Source organism: Lemur catta, chromosome 1 (genome assembly GCF_020740605.2).
Source record: "Lemur catta isolate mLemCat1 chromosome 1, mLemCat1.pri, whole genome shotgun sequence".
NCBI classification, from domain to species: Eukaryota; Metazoa; Chordata; class Mammalia; order Primates; family Lemuridae; genus Lemur; species Lemur catta.
Window position 1 is genome coordinate 28142807 of NC_059128.1, and position 24344 is coordinate 28167150.

General features: G+C 41.9%; 1 protein-coding gene across 8 annotated transcripts in view; it reads right to left on the reverse strand.

The window, feature by feature from the left end:
- SIPA1L1 (signal induced proliferation associated 1 like 1) overlaps window positions 1-24344 on the reverse strand; it is a 358554-nt gene that overhangs the window by 304936 nt on the left and 29274 nt on the right. For all 8 annotated transcript variants that reach the window (XM_045564679.1, XM_045564663.1, XM_045564653.1 and 5 more), the window contains one exon: window positions 17834-17926. The gene's annotated coding sequence lies outside the window, so the exon portion shown is untranslated. The remainder of the gene's footprint in view (window positions 1-17833; window positions 17927-24344) is intronic.

A 24344-nucleotide genomic window follows, 5' to 3' on the forward strand; every position in this document is an offset into this window, starting at 1 on the left:
CCTATAATAATTAGACCAAAAAAAAAAAAAAAATCAAGAAAGACCTAGAAGATCTGAACACTATCACTACCTTGACCTAATGGACATTCCCAGAAAATCTAACAACTGAAGACACATTCCTTTCAAATGCACACAGTACATTTCCCAAGACAGACCATATAGTTTGCTATAAATAAGTCTCAATAAACCTAAAAGGATTGAAATCTCACAAATATTCTCTAACCATAACAGAATTAAAATAGAAATCAACAACAATAGGATATCTAGGAAAATCTCAAATGTATCGAAATTAAACAATACACCATCTCTAAAGAGTTCATGGGTCAAAAAGGAAATCAGAAAATATTTTGAACTGAATGACAACAAAAAGAAAACATATAAAAATTTGTAGGCTGTAGCTAAACCAAGTTCTCAGAGAAAATTTTATCATTTTAAATGCGTAATGAAAGAAAATAAGAAAAGATCTACCACAATGACCTAAGATTCTAGTTTAACAAGAGCAAACTAAACCCAAGCTAGATGAAAATAATAGAGAGCAGAAGTCAATAAAATGAAAAACAGACAATAAAAAATTACCAAAGCCAAAAGCTGAGTCTTTAAAAGTACTGCAGCAACAGGCTGGGTGCGGTGGCTCACGCCTGTAATCCTAGCACTCTGGGAGGCCGAGGCGGGTGGATCGCTCGAGGTCAGGAGTTCGAGACCAGCCTGAGCAAGAGTGAGACCCCGTCTCTACTAGAAATAGAAATAAATTATCTGGACAACTAAAAAATATATATAGAAAAATTAGCTAGGCATGGTGGCGCATGCCTGTAGTCCCAGCCACTGGGGAGGCTGAGGCAGTAGGATCACTTAAGCCCAGGAGTTTGAAGTTGCTGTGAGCTAGGCTGAAGCCACGGCACTCACTCTAGCCCGGGCAACAAAGTGAGACTCTGTCTCAAAAAAAAAAAAAAAGAAAAAGTACTGCAGCAACAAAACTGACAAACTTCTAGTTAGATCATTCAATAATAAAAAGAGACAAAACATAAATCATCCATATCAGAAATGGAAAAACAAAAACAAAAACAGATCCTACAGACATTTAAGATTATAAGAGAATATAACATATAACTTTATACAAATTCAACAATTAACATGAAATGGACAAATTTTTTGAAAAATAGAGCCTATCAAAATTGACACAAGAAAGAGAAAATCTAAGCAGCCCTATATCTTTTAAGACAATTGACTCTGTTATTTAAAATACTCCAAAAATGAAAACTTCAGGTCTAAATGGCTTCACTGGTAAATTTTACCAAATATTCAAGAAAGAACACTAATCTTATACACATGTTTTCAGAAAATAGAAAAGGGATCACTGCCCAACTCATTTTATAAGGCTAGCATAATTCTGACACTAAACAAAAATGAAAATTACAGACCAGTATCCCTCATGAGTATAAACACAAAAATCTTTAATAAAACTTTAACAAATCAAATCCAATAATGTATAAAAAGGTATATTATGAGCAAATACAGTTTATCCCAATAATGAAAGATTGGGTTAACACTGAAAAATCAATCAATGTAATACACCATATTGACAGAATAAAGGAGAAAACTCTCACGATCAGTTCGATAGATGCAGGAAAGGGATTTGACAAAATCCAACAGCCATTCATGATAAAAATTCTCCACAAACTAGAAAGAGTAGAGAACTTTCTCAAATAATTAAGGACAACTACAAAAAAGCCTAAAACCAATATAAAACTTAAAGGCAAAAGACTGAATTGCTCCCTCCTGAGAAGAAAATAAGGCAAGAATGCTTGCTTTTGCCACTTTCTAGTCAACACTATACGGGGGGTCCCAGTCATTACAGTAAAGCAAGAAAAAGCAATGGAAGGCATAAAGATCAGAAATGAAGAAGTAAAACCTCTTATCTGCAAATCATTCATGTAAAAAACTCCAGAGCATCCACAAAACTACAGTTTTAAAAGTAATGAATTTAGCAAGATTGCAGGATACATAGTTGATGTGAAAAAATCAAGTATGTTATTACATACTGGCAGCAGACAATTAGAAAATAAAATTATTTTAAATCCCACTCATGGGCATATGAAAATATATATATATATGAAAATATGAGCATATGAAAAAAATATACATATATATTTATCCCACCAAAATGGGGAAAAATAACCCAAGAAAGATGACAACACAGAATCCAGGAGATACAAGGTACCAAAGGAAAACGCCCTCAAGATGGCGGCACAGAGAAGTCCATAAATGGCAGATCTGTGGAGCACAGAAAGCCATTCCAGAAACCTCAGGGAGACCGTGCCGGAGAAAACCAGAACTGATGAGTGCCCTAACGTCCTTTACCATTTGAATTTTCATAGTTCTATAATAATGTTTACAGCAAAATTAATGTTTGATAGATAGAAAGCTAAGCAAATTAAAAACAAAGTAACTACTACCTCTGAGGAGAAAAAGTTGGAGAAAGAAAATGAGACCACTTAATGTTCTGTGGCCATGGTCATCAACATTCCAATGATAATACCGTAAATAGAGAATGATGGCTTAACCAAAAATTAGATGAAATTATCATTGGGAAGATGGGGAAAGGGAAGCAGAAAGGAGCTAAATCCTCCCTTGCTGTAGGAAGAAGTCAAAAGAAAATGTTTACAATTGAAAACCACAAGCGGTGGGAGTGACCAGATATCATTTAGATATATGCCAGAAGAAATGCTTAAAAAAAAAAAAAAAACACCCCTTAAAGATAGATGGTCACCTCTGGAGAGAGGCAGGAAAGGTCAGCACAGGCTTTTTTTCTTTTCTAGCTTTGTCTGACTATTTTACTTACTATTTAAATCAGGCATATTATTACTCTGCTAACAGTAAAAACTAAATAATAAATACATCAAATAAAAACCTATAATGTTGAACCTCAGGGCCTCTGTCAAGAAAATATTTTCAACTAAATCTGGTTTCCCTAGACAAGTTTACAGAGAAAATCTGTTTGAATAAAACACATGAGAAATGTATACAAATGATTACAGAAAATTAAAACTGTTATACACTGAAGAGTGTATAACAGTTCAATGAAAGCATTTAGTAAAAGTTCAGACTATAGAAATGTTTAGCCTGTATCAAATATCTCCGATGTCCTGACAAATACTGCAAATGCCCATCAAGCAAAGCAAGTAAAATATTTTTTCAAAAATATCTGCATCAGTCTCAAAAAATACACAATATGCCCAAAAGGCCCTTCTAGCTGCTATCACAGGCATTCTATTTCAGATCTTCGGCTGCCCACAGTGACGTGAAATATTTTCGAATACTACATAAGAGCTCCAAAAACCAGTTCCTCACATCCAATGCAGAGGTACCCTGAATGGACACATTCCCACTCACTTCAAATAGAATGACTCTAAACCAGCAGTCCCCAGTGTTTTGGGCACCAGGGACAGGTGTAGAACAGGACTGAAACAACATTTTAGTTAATTCTGTGATGGCTTGCTTAATTTATAGCTAATAGCCAAAGTCCGCTTTTGTATACAAGGCCTGCTTGCCTAACTTATAGCTAACAGCCAAAGTCCGCTTTTGTATACAAGGCTTGCTTGCTTAATTTATAGCTAATAGCCTAAGTCCGCTTTTGTATACAAGGCCTGCTTGCCTAACTTATAGCTAACAGCCAAAGTCCGCTTTTGTATACAAGGCTTGCTTGCTTAAACGCTTGGTTGCGATAGAGAGCTAAAAAAAAAAAAATATATAAAAGACCTGTACTCCCGCTGCGCAGGGTCCCTGCCCATAGAAAGAGACCACTGCGTTGGTGCTCGGGGCTTGGACCCTAGTTCGAACTAGTCAATAAACTCCTTTGCCTTTTACAGCCTCAGTGACTCTGTCATTCTGTTCCCGGGGCCGAGGGAATCTGGCTCTAACATTTTGGGGGCTCGTCCGGGATCCCAAATCCCCCGGAACAGAATCCGGATCCGAGGAGGAGTTGGAACTCTTGAAATCCGTACGGTGTAGGTGATTGGGCCCTGGAAAGAGACCGGCAGAAGACTTAGGCGGACGCGCTGGTGGGTCGCTGGTCGGGAGTGACAGGAGACGTCCGTCACCCCCACGGTTGGTTTTGCTTTTTTTTGGTTTCCAGTCAGTGGGAGGCACTCCCGAGAGGGGAGATAAGTCCGGGGCCACTCGGCAGTCAGTGGGAGGCACTCCTGAGAGGGGAGATAAGTCCGGGGCCACTTGATGGAAACGGTGTTTGGAAAGGCGAAACCAGGTGGATCCGTTTGACGAGGAATCCAAACGGTAGCCGGCTAAGTTGTGTGTTGCGGGAGGCACCCCGAGCGGGGATAAGTCCGGGGCCGCTGTTTGTCATTCTGTCTTTGTTTGTTCCCCCGTTGTCATTACTTTGTCGTCTCGTCTGTGTTTTTCGCTTCTATGACGCGCCTGGTCTTGGAAGGTGCAGTGTTCTGGGTGCAGCTCTTCCTCCTCTGTTCACTAGCCCTGGTGTTTGGTGTCGGTCTATACACTGTAGCACCCCAGGCTTGGAGTACTCCACAGAAGTGTGCATTTACATTCTTCTACTGGGTCGTAGTGGGAGTCCTAGCGTGGCTCCGGATCGACCCTCCCTTCTAAGAGGTAAAGTCTGTCTGTCTGACTGAGTGAATGAAGTGTGACTGTATGAGGTTCCACGGCTACGGCTACGGAATCTGAGTGGGTCCTAACCTGCGTTTCTGTGGCGACGTCGTACGGCATAACGGTGATTCACTCCCCTAAAAAGGAGTGACCGGGCCCGGGCTCTATACGGGTACACCTTAGCCAAGACGCGCCTAAGTTCCCGCGAGGGACGCAGCCAGGCGGACACCTGAAAGAACTCCCTCCCCTGATACCCTTGTGAGCATGGGTCAGACTCAGACAACACCTCTGTCTATCCTCATTGATCATTTCAAAATTGTTAAGGAAAGGGCACACAGTCTTTCCTTGGATATAAAGAAAAATAAATTTATCACTTTGTGTGAGGCAGAGTGGCCAGCCTTCGGGGTAGGATGGCCACAGGAAGGAACATTTAATGCTGAGCTTATTGAAAAAATAAAAGGGATAGTCTTTGGTCATCACGGTCATCTGGACCAAACCCCCTATATTATAGTCTGGCAAGACTTGGTCCAGGATCCGCCACCTTGGCTAAGGGCCCTCCTGCCAGCATCAAGGAAGAGGACACAAGCCCTAGTTACCAAAGAGATAAAGAAGAGTGGGGTGCAAGATCCTCAGCCCACAGGGTCACCTGTGCTGCCAGAGTCTAATCTATATCCAGATTTAATAGACCTAGAGTGGCATACACCCCCACCTTATGATCCCAGGGTGGCCCAGGGGGCCCAGGCGGCTCCTGCGGCTCCCGCGGCCCAGGGGAAGACGGGGCCTCCGACGGGGGGGCCGGCGTACAGCACTAGACAACGGACTGGACAAACTCCAGATCTTGAACCAGTGAGGGCGCTTCCCTTGAGGGCCGTGGGACCCCCGGGAGTGGATGGGGAGCAGGCACATCAGTACTGGCCCTTCTCCACCAGTGATCTTTATAATTGGAAATCTCAAAATGCAAATTTCTCTGATAATCCGAGAGATCTAATTAACCTTTTAGATTCTGTCCTTTTCACTCATCAGCCCACATGGGACGACTGCCAACAGTTACTTAAGGTTCTCTTTACCACGGAGGAGAGGGAGCGAATCCAGGGGGAGGCTCGAAAGTTAGTTCCTGGAGAGGACGGCAGGCCTACTGTCAACCCTCGGGTCATCGACCAGACCTTTCCCCTTGAACGGCCGCCCTGGGACTACAATGAGGCTGAAGGTAGGGAGCGTCTCCGGGTCTACCGCCAGACTCTGATGGCCGGTCTCCGGGCGGCGGCACGGAAGCCGACCAATTTGGCTAAGGTAGGGGATGTTCGGCAGGGGCCCGAGGAGAGTCCAGCGGCTTATCTAGAAAGGATTATGGAGGCTTTCAGAGAGTACACTCCCATAGATCCCACTGCAGAAGAGAGCAAGGCGGCAGTAATGATGGCTTTTGTTAACCAGGCAGCCCCGGACATTAGGCGTAAAGTGCAAAAAATAGAAAGGCCGAGTGAGAAAACTTTGAAAGACCTGCTGGAAGTGGCGGAAAAAGTCTATAACTATAGGGAGACGCCGGAAGAAAAGTTAGAAAGAATGAGACAGGAAGATAGGAAGTTCCAGGCCGGTGAGGCACGTAAGGCAAATAAGGAGATGGCTAAGATCCTACTTGCAGCCATGGGAAGGGGACAGTCAGGGGCAGATGGCAAAGAACGACCCCGGAGGGAAAGACTAGGCAAGGATCAGTGCTCCCACTGCAAGGAGCATGGACATTGGGCTAGAGAATGTCCCAAGAAAAAGGGGGGCCCAGGGAGCAGAGCATCGCCTAAGAGAGTCTTACTAGCAGGGCAAGGAGAAGGTAGTGAATAGGGAAGACGGGGTTCGGTGCCCCTCCCCGAGCCCAGGGTAACTTTGCAAGTGGAGGGGAACCCAGTTAGCTTCCTGGTGGACACAGGGGCAGAATACTCGGTGATTACCAAAACTACTGGAAAACTATCCAATAAGACTAGCTGGGTACAGGGGGCGACTGGAATTAAGCCCTACCAATGGACCACTCAACGAAAGTTAGATTTGAGCTCGGGGCAAGTGAGTCATGCTTTTATGGTCATTCCAGAATGCCCCACCCCATTATTAGGAAGGGACATACTCACAAAATTAAAGGCCCGTATCTACTTTGAAGAAGAAGGAATAATAATAACTGATAATAAAGGCAATCTTATCAGTAGCCCCCGGGTTACTCAAATCTTGACCTTGGCTCAGGCAGACGAGTACCGACTGTATCAGCCCATGAAGATCAATCAGGAAGGGGAAATGAGCTACTGGCTTCATGAGTTTCCTGAAGCCTGGGCTGAGACAGGGGGAGCAGGATGGGCAAAGCATCGGCCGCCTCTCTATATTGAACTGAAACCAGGAGCTGAACCAGCCCGGGTCAGGCAATATCCTATGCCCCAGGAGGCCAAGATGGGCATAATGCCCCACATTCGAAGGCTTCTAGATGCTGGAATCCTCCAAAAGTGCCAGTCAGCTTGGAACACTCCGTTGTTGCCAGTGAGGAAACCGGGTGGGAAAGATTATCGGCCTGTGCAGGACCTCAGGGAGGTCAACACGCAGGTCCTAGACATCCACCCTACGGTTCCCAACCCTTATACCCTGCTAAGCACCCTTCCCCCGACACAAACCTGGTACACTGTCCTGGATTTAAAGGATGCTTTCTTCAGTTTGGCAGTAGCCCCGCACAGCCAGGAAATATTTGCCTTTGAATGGCAAGATGAGGAAAGGGGAATTCAGGGGCAACTGACCTGGACAAGGCTGCCTCAAGGGTTTAAGAACTCACCCACCTTGTTCAATGAGGCCCTTCATGATGATTTGGGTGAATACCGTGCCAACCACCCAAAAGTGACTTTGCTGCAGTATGTAGATGATCTGCTACTAGCTGCCCCAACCCCACAGACCTGCTTGAAAGGCACTAAGGACCTGCTTAGGGTGCTAAGTGAACGGGGATATCGGGCCAGTGCTAAAAAGGCCCAGATCTGCAAAGAAAAAGTCACTTATCTAGGATATAAAATAAAAGGAGGTCAGCGATGGCTGACTGAGGCAATGAAACAGACTGTGTTAGGGATTCCCACCCCAACTTCATGTCAAGAAGTGCGAGAATTCCTGGGGTCAGTAGGGTACTGCCGTCTCTGGATCCCAGGTTTTGCAGAAAAAGCTCGGCCCTTATATGAAGGCTATAAAGTGGGCCAGAAATGGGAATGGACTATACAAATGGAAGACGCCTTCCGGGCCCTAAAAAAAGCTATGTTAGAGGCCCCGGCCTTGGCGCTCCCTGACCTCACAAAGGAGTTCCACCTGTTTATAGATGAGAGAAAGGGAATAGCCAAGGGAGTGCTTACACAGACATTAGGACCTTGGAAACGGCCAGTAGCGTACCTGTCCAAAAAGCTAGACCCGGTGGCAGCAGGGTGGCCTGCGTGCCTGCGAATCATTGCAGCTACTGGTTTGCTGGTCAAAGATGCCGACAAGCTCACCCTGGGCCAGCGTCTGCACATCACCACCCCTCACGCCATAGAGGGGATCTTGAAGCAGCCGCCGGGACGATGGATCACAAACACGAGGCTGACTCACTACCAGGGGCTTCTGTTAGACGCCCCTCGCATCGGATTCCGGACTCCTGCCATCCTGAACCCAGCCACGCTTCTGCCAGATCCGGTGCCAACAATGCCTGAACACAGCTGCCTTGAGATCCTGGCTGAGACCCAGATGGCCCGGAGTGATCTGCGAGACCGCCCCCTCACAAACAGCGACCTGATCTGGTTCACGGATGGGAGCAGCTTCGTCCGGGACAGACACAGGTATGCAGGGGCGGCCATAGTAGATGAGCAAGGCAGGCTTATCTGGGCCACACGCCTTCCACAGGGGACCTCGGCCCAGAAGGCTGAACTGGTTGCATTGACAAAAGCCCTTCGTCGGGCCCAGGGGAAGAGGCTGACGGTGTATACTGACAGCCGCTATGCCTTCGGGACAGTGCATATACACGGAGCCCTCTATAGGGAAAGGGGCTTCATTACAGCTGAAGGCAAGGAAATTAAGCACAAATCGGAGATACTCCAATTACTGGAAGCCATCCTGCTACCCAAGGCAGTGGCTGTAGTCCATACCCCGGGGCACCAGAGGGGGGACTCCCTTGAGACCAAGGGCAACCGGGCCGCGGACATTGAGGCAAAAAGGGCTGCGGAAGGGCCGGTACTAACCGATGTTCTGCATCTAAGCTTGCCGCCCCCTGGGATGGGAAAGATGCCCCCCCCAACCGGACTATTCCAGCACGGACATAAGGTGGGCCACAGAAAAGCTGCAGGCGACGCCGAACAAGGACGGCTGGTTCCAAGACGGAGAACATCGCCTGATAGTCCCTGAGGCCTTAGGGAATCACCTACTAGGGCACTTGCACCAGACAACGCATCTTGGAAAAAAAAAGATGTTACAGCTGCTGGCCACGGCACGACTCAGATTCAAATCACAAGAGAAGACGGCAGAGGACATTGTCAAAAACTGCCATGTCTGCCAGGTTATGCAGCCGGGGAAGGTCAGAGGGACCCATACAGGTACCAGGGAACGGGGGAGGCAACCTGGGTTGTTTTGGGAAATAAATTTTACAGAGGTAAGACCAGGGAAATATGGGTACAAATACTTACTGGTCATGGTAGATACCTTCTCAGGGTGGGTAGAAGCCTTTCCTACTAAAGGAGAAACTGCTTTAATAGTGGCAAAGAAAATATTAGAGGAAATAGTTCCCAGGTATGGGCTGCCAGAGAGCATAGGGTCTGACAATGGACCAGCCTTCACAAGTCAAGTTAGTCAGGGACTAGCCCGGGCACTGGGGACAGATTGGAAATTACATTGTGCATATAATCCCCAGAGCTCAGGGCAGGTAGAAAGAATGAACAGAACCCTGAAGGAGACTTTGACTAAATTGGTCCTAGAGACTGGCGGAGACTGGGTGACCCTCCTTCCCTTCGCCCTGTTCCGAGCACGGAACACCCCCTATCATTTAGGCCTAACCCCCTTTGAGATTGTGTATGGTGCTCCTCCAGCAGTAGTGCCAAAAATAACTTTTGGGGCTGCGCCTGAAGCCCCAAAAGAGGTGCTACAGGCTGTACAGGCTCTACAGCGAGTCCAGGGCCAGATTTGGCCTGCACTCCGAGCTTTTTACCAGACAACCCAAGAGGGGAAGAGAGAGGATACTGGGCACCTTTACCAGCCGGGAGACTGGATATGGGTGAAAAGGCATAATAACAAAACCCTAGAGCCCAGGTGGAAGGGACCTTTTCAGATTATTCTTGTCACCCCCACTGCCCTAAAGGTTGATGGTGTGGCAACCTGGATACACCACTCTCACGTGAGACCTGCCAGCAAGGGTGAACAAGAGCAGCAGCAAGATCAGTGGAGGGCCTCAGCAGATCCAAAGAATCCCCTGAAGACCAGACTGACTCGTGTGGCCCAGTGATAGAAGTGCCTGGAACAAAGATGCTTGTGGTGACTGTTATAATTGTGACTCTTGTGGAAACGCTAATGACTGATCCAAATCCCCACGTGCCTTATAACCTCACCTGGGAAATCACTAACTTGGAAACCCATGAAGTTTATAATAGGACTTCAGGGACGACCCCACTAAACACTTGGTGGCCGGACCTATATTTCAACTTAGAACAATTACCGGGCATTGACGTGGACTATAACCCTGCAAAGCACAACAGGTGGATAAGAGGAACCACGGGGGGGGGGGGTGGCACCAAGATGGCGAATTTACTCAACGCCAGGCCCGGATAGAGTTAAGTAGAAATGGGTTTTTTTATATGTCCAGGATTTAGAACAGGGAAAATGAGACGCACATGCGGGGGAATTGAGTCCCTCTACTGTGCATCCTGGAGATGTGTGACCACCAGTGATGGAGAGTGGAAATGGCAGGTCCAATCTCTTCTCATCGAAATGTCTTTTGTCCGGCCGTGCTCACGAACCAGGTATGCCTCTGACTGTAACTTAGTACGTGTGAGGTTTACGGAGGAAGGAAAGAAGGACAGACGGTGGGTCACGGGATTATATTGGGGATTCACCCTCTATGATCACAGCAAAGGGGGGCGAGGCACTGTAATACAAATTAAGCTGCGGGTTTCTCCCATCCAAGGTGCTGTAGGGCCCAATAGGGTGCTGACAGAAAAACAGTATACCCAGTGCCCGACAACCCAGAAACCCACCAGCACCCCACTTATACCTTCAGAGGCAACTCAGGTGGCCCCCAGAAAACAGGCTCCGGTAGCAAAGAACCTTCTATGGAAAGTGCAAGAGCCACAGGACCCTTTATGAAAAATGCTGATCGCGGCATATGGGGCTTTAAATCGCTCCGACCCCAATGCTACGGCAGCTTGCTGGTTATGCTATGATATTAGACCCCCTTTCTATGAAGCAGTTGGATTAACTGCTCCCTTCAACTACTCAGAGGAAAAAGCCCCTGGATCTTGCATATGGGACCACAAGGGCCCCGGGCTAACACTTCAGGTAGTTGCCAAGAGTGGAATCTGTATAAAAAAGGTAACCCCCACTCATACACAGTTCTGTGCCAAAATCCACCCTTTGGTAAACCGGACTGTAAAGACAAAATGAATCGTTCCAGCACTCAATGGGTGGTGGCTCTGTTCTAAAATAGGCCTGACTCCATGTCTTAGTCTGTCTGTGTTTAATGAATCTAAAAAATTCTGTGTCCAGGTATTAATATTCCCTAAGGTTATTTACCATCAAAAAAATATAGTATACGATGCATGGACAAAGGGCACAGGCAGAGCCAGGTTAGCTAAAAAAAAGAAAGAGCCCCTTACAGCAATAACCGTGGCTACCCTTTTTGGCCTGGGTGTAATAGGAGCAGGGACAGGCATCTCAGCCTTAGCCATGCAACATAAAAGATTTGACCATCTAAGGGCTGCCGTAGATAAAGACATAACCAAAATTAAAAAATCCATCTCCCTTTTAGAAAAGTCCCTAAGCTCACTGTCTGAGGTGGTGCTGCAAAACCGGAGGGGACTGGACCTTATATTCCTCCAACAAGGAGGGCTATGTGCAGCCCTTGGAAAAGAGTGCTGCTTTTACGCTGACCACACTGGAGTAGTTAGAGATACTATGGCTAAAGTCAGAGAGGGACTAACAAAGCAAAAGCGTGAGCGTGAACAAAGAGAAGGATGGTTTGAGTCATGGTTCAATAGCTCCCCTTGGCTAACTACTTTGCTTTCCACTATACTAAGACCCCTAATTGTAATCCTGCTCATTCTCACTCTCGGGCCATGTATCCTAAATAGGCTGGTTGCCTTTGTAAAAGAACGGGTTAACACTGTACAATTAATGGTTTTGCGACAGCAGTACCAAAGCTTAGAAATGAAAGACATAAGAGGCCCATAAACCAAATACGAGCAGGAGTGCTCGTATAAACAAAGAAAAGGGGGAAAATGTAGAACAGGACTGAAACAACATTTTAGTTAATTCTGTGATGGCTTGCTTAATTTATAGCTAATAGCCAAAGTCCGCTTTTGTATACAAGGCCTGCTTGCCTAACTTATAGCTAACAGCCAAAGTCCGCTTTTGTATACAAGGCTTGCTTGCTTAATTTATAGCTAATAGCCTAAGTCCGCTTTTGTATACAAGGCCTGCTTGCCTAACTTATAGCTAACAGCCAAAGTCCGCTTTTGTATACAAGGCTTGCTTGCTTAAACGCTTGGTTGCGATAGAGAGCTAAAAAAAAAAAAATATATAAAAGACCTGTACTCCCGCTGCGCAGGGTCCCTGCCCATAGAAAGAGACCACTGCGTTGGTGCTCGGGGCTTGGACCCTAGTTCGAACTAGTCAATAAACTCCTTTGCCTTTTACAGCCTCAGTGACTCTGTCATTCTGTTCCCGGGGCCGAGGGAATCTGGCTCTAACACAGGTTTCATGGAAGACAATTTTTCCACAGACAGCATGGGTAGGGGGAGGGATGGGGGCACAGGAACTGTGGAGCTCTGTGGCCTGTCCCTAACAAGCCATGGACCACACAGGTCCGCAGCCTGCGGGTTGGGGACCACAGCTCTAAACTCCTCTCCACTTGGTCTCTAGGGAATGAATTAATTATTAGTGTATCTTTTGCAAAACAGCTTTCAAGTCACAAAGATACCAGGAAGGGAAGGAAGAAAGGAGAAAGCAGAAAATACAATAAAATTTTGAAAAATAAAAATTTACGTTTTAAAACACATTTTTAGCCCATTTCTCTAATAAGATGGCAGACTATCTGGAAACCCTAAAAAACTATTCACAGTTCCATCCAATGAGAAACATTTCAATTAAATAGAAAATATTATAATAATATACCAGATACTCAGGAGAACTCTACAGATTGTTTTTAAAGTAGATGCCATTCTATGGGGCAATGTCTCACTGAAGACATATGCAGCCCATGTACTCATTCCTGTGTTTGTGAAGCGTAATCTGTGATTATGCAATTGAACATTACAGTCACCGCAGGCCATTCTGTGTTTAAAAAGAAGTGTTTATGGCCATATGCTGCCAAACAACCATGATACCACTTAACCTTAGTTCAACTGCTGCTTGAATGAACTTGTTAGGGTTACACTAAAACACCAATGCAAAATAAATACTAGGCCAAGGAATGTCATGTTGATATGTTGAAAGACAAATAAAAATTCCTTATATAATGCTTCTTAGTCACTAGGACAGAATGTACATGAATATTTAAATTCTACATGCTGAAAATTTTAATATAGAACACAGATAAAAATAACAAATTGTAAATTTTGGAAAAAGAAGTGAATGCCTCTAAAAGGACTGTCATCTCAAAAAGTAGCCTTTTGTAGGTGGCAATAAAGTACAATGTCATTTCTGGATTCATCCCAGTAAATTAATCTGGATATAGAAGTAAAAGAAGAAACTGAGAATTTTGTTTAAACTCACTGTTTAGAGTAGATTGCTCTAGGTTTGATTTGAATCTATGCATATCAATAGCAATTAACAGTCACTATCACCAGTGGCTTCCTGTGATCTAAACCCCAATTGTGGTATCAGACAAGTCCACACAGGAAGGTGAGCCAACAAACTCATCCTCTTCTATCAATCAACAAATAGGTACTAGCCAAAAATATTTCCTTTAAAAAATGAAAACCAGGAAGAAGACAGTATGATAACATCTGAACTGGTTTATCCTATTTACTAACCTCTTAATAAAGAGTTCAGCCAGTAAGTCTGAAAGTCCATCGATAGATTTGTTTCAACCACTCAGCAACAATATTCAAGCTTAAGACGCATTAAGGAGACCAAGTAAGGATTAAGAAGCTGACACCATCGTGTGGCCTCTAGACTACGCCACTTAGAACTGATTTATTTTATCATTCAAGAGAAATGTGACAGAAAGGTATACAAAGAAAGGTGAAGTCATAACTTTGCTAACACTCCAATTATAATGATCACTATTGAGAAATAACCAGCCATAGCTCCTTAAAATAATTATGCCTATAATAAAAAAATAAGAACAGACATTTTAATGTGCTTAAAAAAAACTTTGAGGCTGCCTTCTGTTACTTTCACCAATAAAGACAAACCTTACATCAGGCGCAGTGGCTCACGCCTGTAATCCCACCACTCTGAGAAGCTAAGGCAGGAGGTGGCTTGAGGTCAGGAGTTTGAGACCAGCCTGAGCAAGAGCGAGACCGTGTCTCTACTAAAAAAAAAAAAATAGAAAAAATTAACCAGGCACGGTTGTGTGTGCCTGTAGTCCCAGCCACTCGGGAGGCTGAGGCAGGAGGATCACTTCAGCCCAGGAGTTTGAGGTTGCTGTGATCTAGGCTGACGCCACAGCACTCTAGCCCAGGCAACAGAGTGAGACTCTGTCTCAAAAAAAAAAAAAAAAATAGAGACAGACCATTTTAATCTTTCATCTGTCATGAATAACAACCCATTCCAGAAATGTTCTCCTTATTACTCAAGGTAAGGGGAAGCATTACTAGAATTCCATTTTGCAATTCATTTAGATTACCACTGCTGAACTTTCTCATAAGTATTTCTTATTCATATTGATGTTACTCAATATGATGGCTGCTAACTATTAATATAAAGTGAACTATTAATATTTAGTCTAATACTGTTTTACCAATGAGGAAAGAGCATTATTTGTTAAGGTCATCCTGTTAGTTAATAAATAGAATTCAAGTAATCCTAGCACTCTGGGAGGCCGAGGCAGGAGCATCGTTTAAGGTCAGGAGTTCCACACCAGCCTAAGCAAGACCAAGACCCCATCTCCACTCAAAATAGAAAAATTATCAAAGCACAATGTCTCCCTCCCTCAGCAACTCAGGAGGCTGAGGCAGGAGGATCACTTGAGCCCAGGTTGCAGTGAGCTATGAGATGTCACTGCACTCTAGCCGGGGAGATCATTCATTCATACATACATACATACATAAATAAATAGAAGCCAAGATCAACTCCTCATTTAGTGGCCTTTTTCACTCCAAAATACCATTCTTACTATTAAATTCAGTAAATATTTGCCTTTATTACATATTAGCATATTGCTTTTATTATAAATACTTTCTAAAAAATGGACACTCCAGAGCATGAACTATTTCTTAAAGTATTATTGGTATTAAAAAGAAAGATATACAAATATAAGTAATTGAGAAAGTAAACCGTGATATCATATATACAAGGACCATCTCTGATTCAGCAAAATCCTGCGAGACTGTTTAGCATCATAGTTGGAAGCAAGACCTTTGAATCCAAGATCCATAACTGACCTTGGGCAAAAGATTTTACCTCTCTGATTCTCCATTTCTAAATGCTTACCCTCAACAGTACCACCAATTTCACTGGGTTATTGACAGGAAGAAATGAGATCACATATGCAGTAAGCTCTTAGCACACACATGTGTAATGAGCTCTTAGTGCTCACCATAGGTAAGTATTGGCCATGACTGTTGTGTTGCTATTATTGAGGCGTAAGCATACAGCGATCACACTAAAGGAGTTAAACTTAACCAATACACACACTAGTCTTCAAAAGTCTATCCAAATAGTGAAATGAGAGTACCACAAAAATAAACAAAATGTACAAAAACCATATGAAAAAGTTTGCTCAAAAAAGATCTAGTGTACGTCACAACAATGAAAAGAAGTCTATTCCGACTTGAGCAGTCTAAGATTTCATACTTAACCCTCAATACCTTGGAGATAGAATAAATCTACTAGTAAGAATTAACTAATGTTTTAATAAGAAAGAACTAAGAATGTTCATTAGCTTTTTTATAAAAGTAAACAATTAAAAATAGGCTAAATGTCCATCAATATGGGAATACATGAAAAAAAAATTATGCAGCTATTAAAAGACTGAGAGGGATTTATATATCCTAACATGGAATGACCTAAGACATGTTATATTTTAAAAAGGCACAGACACAAAACAAAAAGCTTATGCTACATATATACATATTTATGCACTTAAATGCATACACAAAGGATTGAAAGTATGCAACTAATGGTGACCTCGGACATTACTCTGTATAATTCTGTGTTACTTGACTATTTCACTGAGAATTTATATTTATATTTATGGCATTTATTTAAACTGTACACTGTAATATTTAAGTAAATATTTAAGGTCTCACATCTATAGTCCTTTCTTTGTATAAATACTTAAATATTTACTATGTACTGTCATATTTATTTATACTGTATTTATAATATTTATGTACCCAAAGAAAAGTTAGCCAATAAATGCATTAGGTTAAAAATAAGTTTAAATAAGTTAAATAAGTTAAAAATAAGTAAAACTAAATTTTAAAAAGCACCTTATACTTTACAAAATCCTTTTAACACATTACCTAATTCGATCCCCATAATACACTTCTAGAAATTAAAGTAATGTCCTTACTTTAAAAGTAAGAACAGACTCAATATTTACTAATTCACAGTTGACAAAGGCAGAGCCAAACCAGAAACAAAAGCTCTCTTGAGTCCTCAATAATATTCAACAGTACAAAGGGTTTCTAAAACCAAAAAGTTGGAGAACCACTGCTGTACACAATGGGGAAGCCCTGAAGTGTTGTAGCAGGGAGAAACAGGAAAAAGAGGGATGGAGAGAAACTAGTTAAGAAGTTACTTCTAGCCTAGAAGAGACTGGAAAGAAATTAGGTCCACATACCATCTGCAGCTTCTTATAAATCCCAAGCCAGTTTCCCTCCACTGGGGTGTCACTTTGTCAGTGCATTAAAGTTTTGCAAACTAACTTCTGGTAATGTAGTTAGGAAACTAAATCTGCTATAGGAGTCACTCTATAATGCATTACTGGTAAGTGGTTTCTGCATTATTCACTCAGTTGCCACTGTCCCTCTTCAAATGATGCCAACCATTTAAAATCGACTTTTCCACATTTTAAACTTGAAAAGTAACCATCCTAAAAGAGGGACAAAAACTAATTTATGAGTGACTCAATAACCTCATGATCAGTTAGGAAAATTAGGTAATTGTTTAAAAAGCCAATATATTACTTCTCTGAAGTATGCTTTCACTTGTATCCAGAAACACTATGACAATCCCAACTCAGCACAATTTTTCCATGCAATGTGGTTTTCTGGAATAAGGGTGTGGGGAGGCAGTTATTTGTTTCTGTCTTCGTTCGGCACAGTTCCCTCTCCTCCTGGGGAAAATTCCTTTCTAAATATAAGCCCTGTAAATTCCAAATTATTTCAAGTACAGCTCTTTTTCTATAATCTTCTCATGCCCATAATTGTTATAATACTTTGGTATGCCACAGAGGTAGGGAAATTATTCTTAAAACCATCCAAGTCTTTAAGCAAATAAAAAACAGATATATAGGTAGATTGATGATAGACAGATTGATCAATCAATCAATCATAGGATGGAAGTGGTTGGTATTAGAAGGATGATGTCTCCACTAAAAACCTTAAAATGCCTTAAAAACATTGTAAGCCATTTTAAATGAACGTGTGTATTTTAATTGTCATCATATATTGCTTCTATAATTGTAAGTAGCCAACCTCATTGACATCTCTTAGCTAATATCAAACAGATGGATATCTGCCTGGAGAATTAGATTTGCCACCTTTTTAGAAATTCACCTACACTTCTATTCCAGAAGTCTGGGAAACTCCAGACCTCTGCAAAAGTAGCTGTGTATTATTAAGATAAAATAAAACTAGTTCCTTACCTGAAAGTATAGTCCTCTGATTCTACCTTGTGTAAAAATCTTGGAAATTAGGTTACAGTCAGTACTGCAGGAGATTCAAATTTGAAATTTCACCTGTGGATTGAAAAGGGGGAAATAATTAATTTGAAATACATGCACAATGCAGATAAAAATATCAATCTGATCAAAGATGAAATTTTCGTAAACTTGTTAAAGCCAAATGGTTTCTGCAGGAAACCTGTTTTCTGTGACTCAAATCCAAAATGGAAAACGTGGGTGGTTCTTCCTGTCTTACTATTAGAGTCAGCCAATTGGCTGGCGAAGCTTTCACACAACTTCAGCTCAAACTCCAGCCTTCCATCTGCTCTAACACTGCCATACCTTAGCAGGATGGAAGAGGAATAAAGGCTTTCTTCAGCCTCAAAGCAAGTCTTTCATGGGGAACCTCTGGCTTATTCTATCTAAACCATATTTGAGCAAACTGCCAAGTTTTTCAAAATTTTAAATCCAAAAGATATGGAAAATAATGAGAGCTAACCCACAGAATAACTCAACAACTGTAAAGTTCTCTCTGATTTTGGAGCTGATTCCTAAAAAATGACAACTGATCTCTCCCAGGTACTCAGCTAAAGCAGCAACGTTCAAGTACAGCAGAAGCTCCGGCCCAGTTACCTTGACCACAGCTGCATCTCTCCCACCCACGTGGCACTGACTGTCTGCCAAGACGTACCTGCCAAGAGAGACCATCTCAGAACTTCTAAACAAGTGACTCTGCCAGAGTGGGACACAAATCCAATATTTCTGTAGGCTATTTCTGCATATCCACCTAAAGCTAGTAAACTAGCTAATGTAACAGAGATTAAACTGAAAACACAACACCCAATCGCATGCCTCCCATGAGAAAAAGACCACAAACACATGAGACGGGCATGGTAAAATAATCACGCCTACGTGGCTGCCCAACTAAATCTTAAATCCTTAAATCACTGGAAAACCCACGAATACAAGACCATAAAAATTCAGACAGCTGCTTCCAACAGTAATATAAAGACTCCACGTGGCAAACTGCTCAGGGGTAGTAACTATCCAGTTCCTAAAGATTCCAGGCCCAATTTGAAAATTCCTCATGTCTCAGGAGGCCTTTTTCTCAAAGGTGCTAAAAGGCTCACACAGTTTACCCTGCTTAGCAGGAAAAGCCCCTGTATGGGCCACTAGTGACTGCTCAGCAAGTTCTTATGTAATGATTCCTCAAGTAGTCACCCAGGAAAACCTACTGACCAGTCTAAAGTTAGGGGCCCTGGCTCCAAGATACTCACCTCAAGGGAACAATTTCACATAACGACATGGAAAGGTGAAATACACACACAGTTTTACCTATACGGAGGCTGCACTAAGCGTATCATGACCAAATACAGATCGTAAGCTTTTAGAGTCAGAACCCCAATACCCCGTTACCACCGTAATACTCAAAAATTTTACAGATAAAATTAAGTCAAAACCTCCTGACAGTTCAGTGTTCTCAATATCACACCTGTTTTCTAATCAATTGTGAAAACTATTAATATATTTTAGAGTATAATGAAATTGAGTTACAACTCAACTGATGATAAGTATTTCATTGACCCACGTGTTGCAAAAGAACAATTTACATAAAAGATTAAAAAGTAAAACCCCCTAGTGTATCCTCCGCTAAGGACAGGGGAGGGATACAGTGGGGTTGGCTCTCTCCACATAAGTGTGGTCTGATTTTACCCTCACGAAAAAAGTATATACAAACTGTGAATACATACAGATCATCTCTCTCTTTTCTGAAACCACTACATCTAGCAAAAAGATACAAAATGTGATGTCTTACTACTCTTACACAGAATGTGGAAATGGCAAAAATAGAAACCCTTTCTTCTCAAGTTGAGGTTTAAAATATTTTCTGAATAAGGTATATTAACTGCACTATAATTAATTTCTTCTAATATAACATATGTAACTTTAGAACAGATCAGGTAGATATATTTACCCATTGTAGTTTTCTTTAAAACTTTACTGTTTTTTAAGTTTTACTAAAAGTTCTAAGACAATAACCTAAGGTGATTGTTGATGCTATTCATTTTCTCAGCTCCCAAATGACAATTGTAAGCACATTTCTGCGAGACTAAAAAAATATACGTGCTTATACACATAAAAAGAGAAAGACATAAATAATTTGTATGGGATCAAATAGCTGCATGACTTTTTGAAATTTTTAAGATAAAACACAGATCTTGAAACAAATTCATAATTGATCCCTGGATTATCTCCAAAGATAGGCTTGCACACTCCTCTCCTATTAAGAATACTTCAGTGAAAATTTGTGACAAAAATTAGTCTCAATTCTGCCATTAACCAGCTGTGTGACATTGGGCAAGTCAATTAAGCTTTGGACTTAGGCTTATATAAAAAGTTAGTGCATTTGATTTCTAAGGCATTTTCTAGGTTTCTTAACATCTTCCTAAGATATTATTTATCATCTTTATTTCCCTTGAATTCTAAATCTTTAGATAATATCTTTAAATTAAAAAAATGAACATTTATAAACTACCCTATTGCCCTCAATAGCAGACTACCATCAGCTTAACTAAATGAAAAATTTAGAGCATCGTGTACTTTATCTTCATCAAGTGTATCTCCTTGGCTCATGTTTTAGCTTTTCCAAAAAGGCTTAGAGTAATAGAAATATACCATCACATACAGACGACCCTGACAAGATAGAAGATCCTGATTCCTCCTCTGTCCCTCCCTCATCCCTCCTCCATCGCCTCAGTACCCCAATATCCTGAAGCCCAACTTTTTGGCCACAATGTAGGCAACGAAAACTTCTTAAACCAGTTATGTTTAAAACCAGCTATGTGCCCGAGTCTATATTTGAGCATCTCTGTATGCATTTTTATCATTTAGTACTCTAGATTTTGATATCTAAAGAATTTGTTCCATTGATCATATCTGCATAATTTAATGATTTTTTCCCCTGAATCCATCCATGTTCCTTGTTTACTGCCATAGAAGCAAGGGGATTCCACAAAACTGTATATGACACAATTCATACACTTAACTTATTTTCTTTACATACTAACTGATGGCTTTGCCATCCCCAATAAGTCAATGAATAAAATAATCGATAGGCCTGAGAATCTGTCATTTTACTAGTAAGAATTGAAAAAATTAGCTGCTATTGCCAAGCTCATTCATTCAACACATATTTATTATCTACCATGTGACGGGTACTCTTTACTCTTCATGCTGGAAATACACACACTCACAAAAGCCTCTGTCTTCATGGAGCTTGTGCTCTAATGGGGTAGACAGAATAAACGTAACAGACAAATTATATGAGGGAGACGTAAACATACCATTACAGGGGATATGTGCTATTAAAAAGAAAAAGGACAGGCTGGCAGGATAAGGAGATTCAGGGGTCAACAGAGGGCAGGTGGGTTGCAATCTTACACAGAGTGAGGTCAGGGTAAGACTCCCTGTAAAAGCAGAATCTGAGCAAGGACGCGAAGGAGAAGATGAAGGGCACCAGATCAAAGTCCCCTTGTAATTCTTAACCTGGACTACACGTGTAATGGCAAATGCTTTAGCAAAAGAGTTGTGTATAAGCAAATTTATGAACAACCCAGAAGTGTAAATACAGAAGAGAGCTGTGTGTAAACATTCTTAATTTTTGCAGCCTATTTTTACCAAGTGAAACTTACATCTTCCATTTAGGCATGTTCAGTGTGTTTTCCCCCAAGGGCTGTTTTGAACAAAATTTTTACTTCTGCAATTGATTTTCCTCACAACTCAAGAACAAATGTCCAAGTGTTCACTGGACACATAAAGGAGCACCAGTGTTTCCCAACCAACTACAACTCCACTCAGACATCCTGACTACTACATCAGGACTCAGATCTCAGTACGGGGAATCCAGGAGGCACTGAAGCTTTTCCCAGTACGGAGAAACCTCTGCTTTCCTAGAGGGTTTAGCGGGAAAAGACTGGGCTGTGAAGTCAAGAGGCCTTATCGCCAACCAGCTATACAATCTGGAGCAAATCATTTCATCCCATGAGGATTTGGTTTCCTGAACTGTAAAATCAGGGTAGTGGACCACGTGATTTCTGAGTCCTTCTTAGGGCTCAATCTATTTCAGAAAAAAACTTTAGATAACTAGCTATATATTAAAAGTTATAATAATGTAGACCAGGCATGGTGGCTCACATCTGCAATCCCAGCACTTTGGGAGGCCAAGGCAGAAGGATCACTTGAGCCCAGGATTCTGAGGATATAGGAAGCTATTATGACACCACTGCACTCCAGCCTGGGTGACAGAGTGAGACCCTGTCTCCAAAAAAAAAAAAAAGTTATAATAATGCTATGCTTTGTAATTCTGCCAACCCATCATCACAGATTCATATTAACTTATCCTTCAAATAACAGTAATGTATTTATAGTGACCCATTCATAAAGTTGCAACTCTTTCTATGATTAAAAGAACAAACTCACAAGAATGGGTCTTGACTTGCCATGGTATTCACCAATGATAAAAGAACCCAAAATCTCTCTCAACTTTAGCTTTACTATTAACATAATCTTGCTAGCTTAAATAGAATTCTAAAGTAACATAACCATGAAATGCTGGAATTTTAAACATTCTTTATGTACCACCCCCCCATAACAAATGTTTTTTAATAGTAAGTTTCCTTAAAAGTTTTACTTACAATCTTATAATATTGATTATAATTATATTAGTGTAATTACTATTATTTTATATAGGTGCTATAATGAGCATCTGTTATTCATGGAGCCCAAAATCCTCCTTGTTCCATTTTCACCACAGTTCCTTACTTTGTAAAGCTCACCGTCCCAGTATAGAATTAGAAAAAGAAAGCAAATAAACAAACTAGGAGTGGAAAGATTACTTCCTGCCTTCCTCGCCCTATGGTACGGGCAGACATGTGAATTAGGTTCCGCCACGCAGACACACCGCAAGGGACTCCTTCAGAACACAGCTGCATGGGAAAAGAAGTGGGCCAGCCAGGTGTGCAGCACCCACTTTGCTCTGGCTTCCTGATTTGGAATATCCTGACTGCATCGGGACAGGAGCTCCTCAGCAGGCCAGGTTCACGGTGCAGAACTTGCAACGATTCCCAGAAACTGAGCCTACAGTCTCTTTTGTCAGCCCTCACCATGATTTGCTAAACCAGCCATCACCCTTAATAAATCACCTTCTGCTTACACTAACTAGAATACATCTTAGTATCTGTAACTAAAAACCCTGACCAATACGCACAGCAAATATTCATTTCATTATTTCCACATATAAGAGCTGAGATTGAAGAGAAACAAGTAACACATAGAATATTCCACCGTAAGCCAAGAGTTCTTTTGTTTCCAACCAGGGCTCATATCCACAATCAACACTTCCAACCTTTCCTTATATGTACTTTCTCATAAACTTCATCACCTCTGCCATGCAAGGAGAAGAAAATGGTTTTTCCCTAACTAATTTTCTATCAATAAAGAGTATGATGACAGTAACTTGGCAAGATACTTAAGAATAGGATGCAGTAAACATCACTTTCTATACCGGCTCAAGTTTATGGAGAATCCTGCAGTGTTAGGTAGCACTTTCAGAACATTCCCGAACTGCAGGCGGGCTGATCTAATGCTGTGTTTGAATGCCAAAGGGATCAGCACTTTGTGCCAAGGCATAACTTAATTCACAAAGCAGCAGTGAACTTTTTACTGATTTTCTCCATCCCTCAGGGTAAGATAATCATGTCAAAAGCACAGACACACCAGGTAACTAAAATACGACACTAATACCTAACACCAAAAGCAGACGGGAAACACTGAGAAGTGACTACGCATGTTAAAGTTCTCTTCTTGGTATAAAGACATTAAATCCCATAAAATCAATCGGCAGAGATGGAAAAATTAACCCGCTGTTAATAATACTGGTCTTTAAAATAGCAATAGAATCTTACAAAGGACATTTGATGTCTTTGAATAATCAAATGACTCTGTACTATCAAACTACAAAATATTTTTCAGGTAACATTCAAAGGCAAAACTTTATAAAAGATCACTTACACACCTGTGAAGCCAATTAGTGACACTGATAATTCACTCAGTGCATCTCAACATTCTGCCAAAAAGAAAGTAGGCGTTTAATTCAATGGAAAGTACACGCACGCATCAACAGGGTGATTGAGACAAGCCTGCTCTTGTCTGCACCCTCCAGGCTCAGGGTCACCAGGCACTCAGACCAGCTCTGCCTTCGCCCCCTGCAGTGCCTCCTTCCTGCCTCCCTCTGCCCAGGTTGCTTTTATCAAACACTTTATAGTGCACTTAGCTTTAGCACGGATGGTGGGGAGAACGGGAATACACAAATGTCAAAACATAGACTATATTTTTCCCTAAAGACAAGGCAAATCAATTTGCTCAAGAAAACTCAGAGCTTGGCTACTGCAAAACAAAATTTTAAAACAATTTCATGGAGCCCATCAGCAAAGAA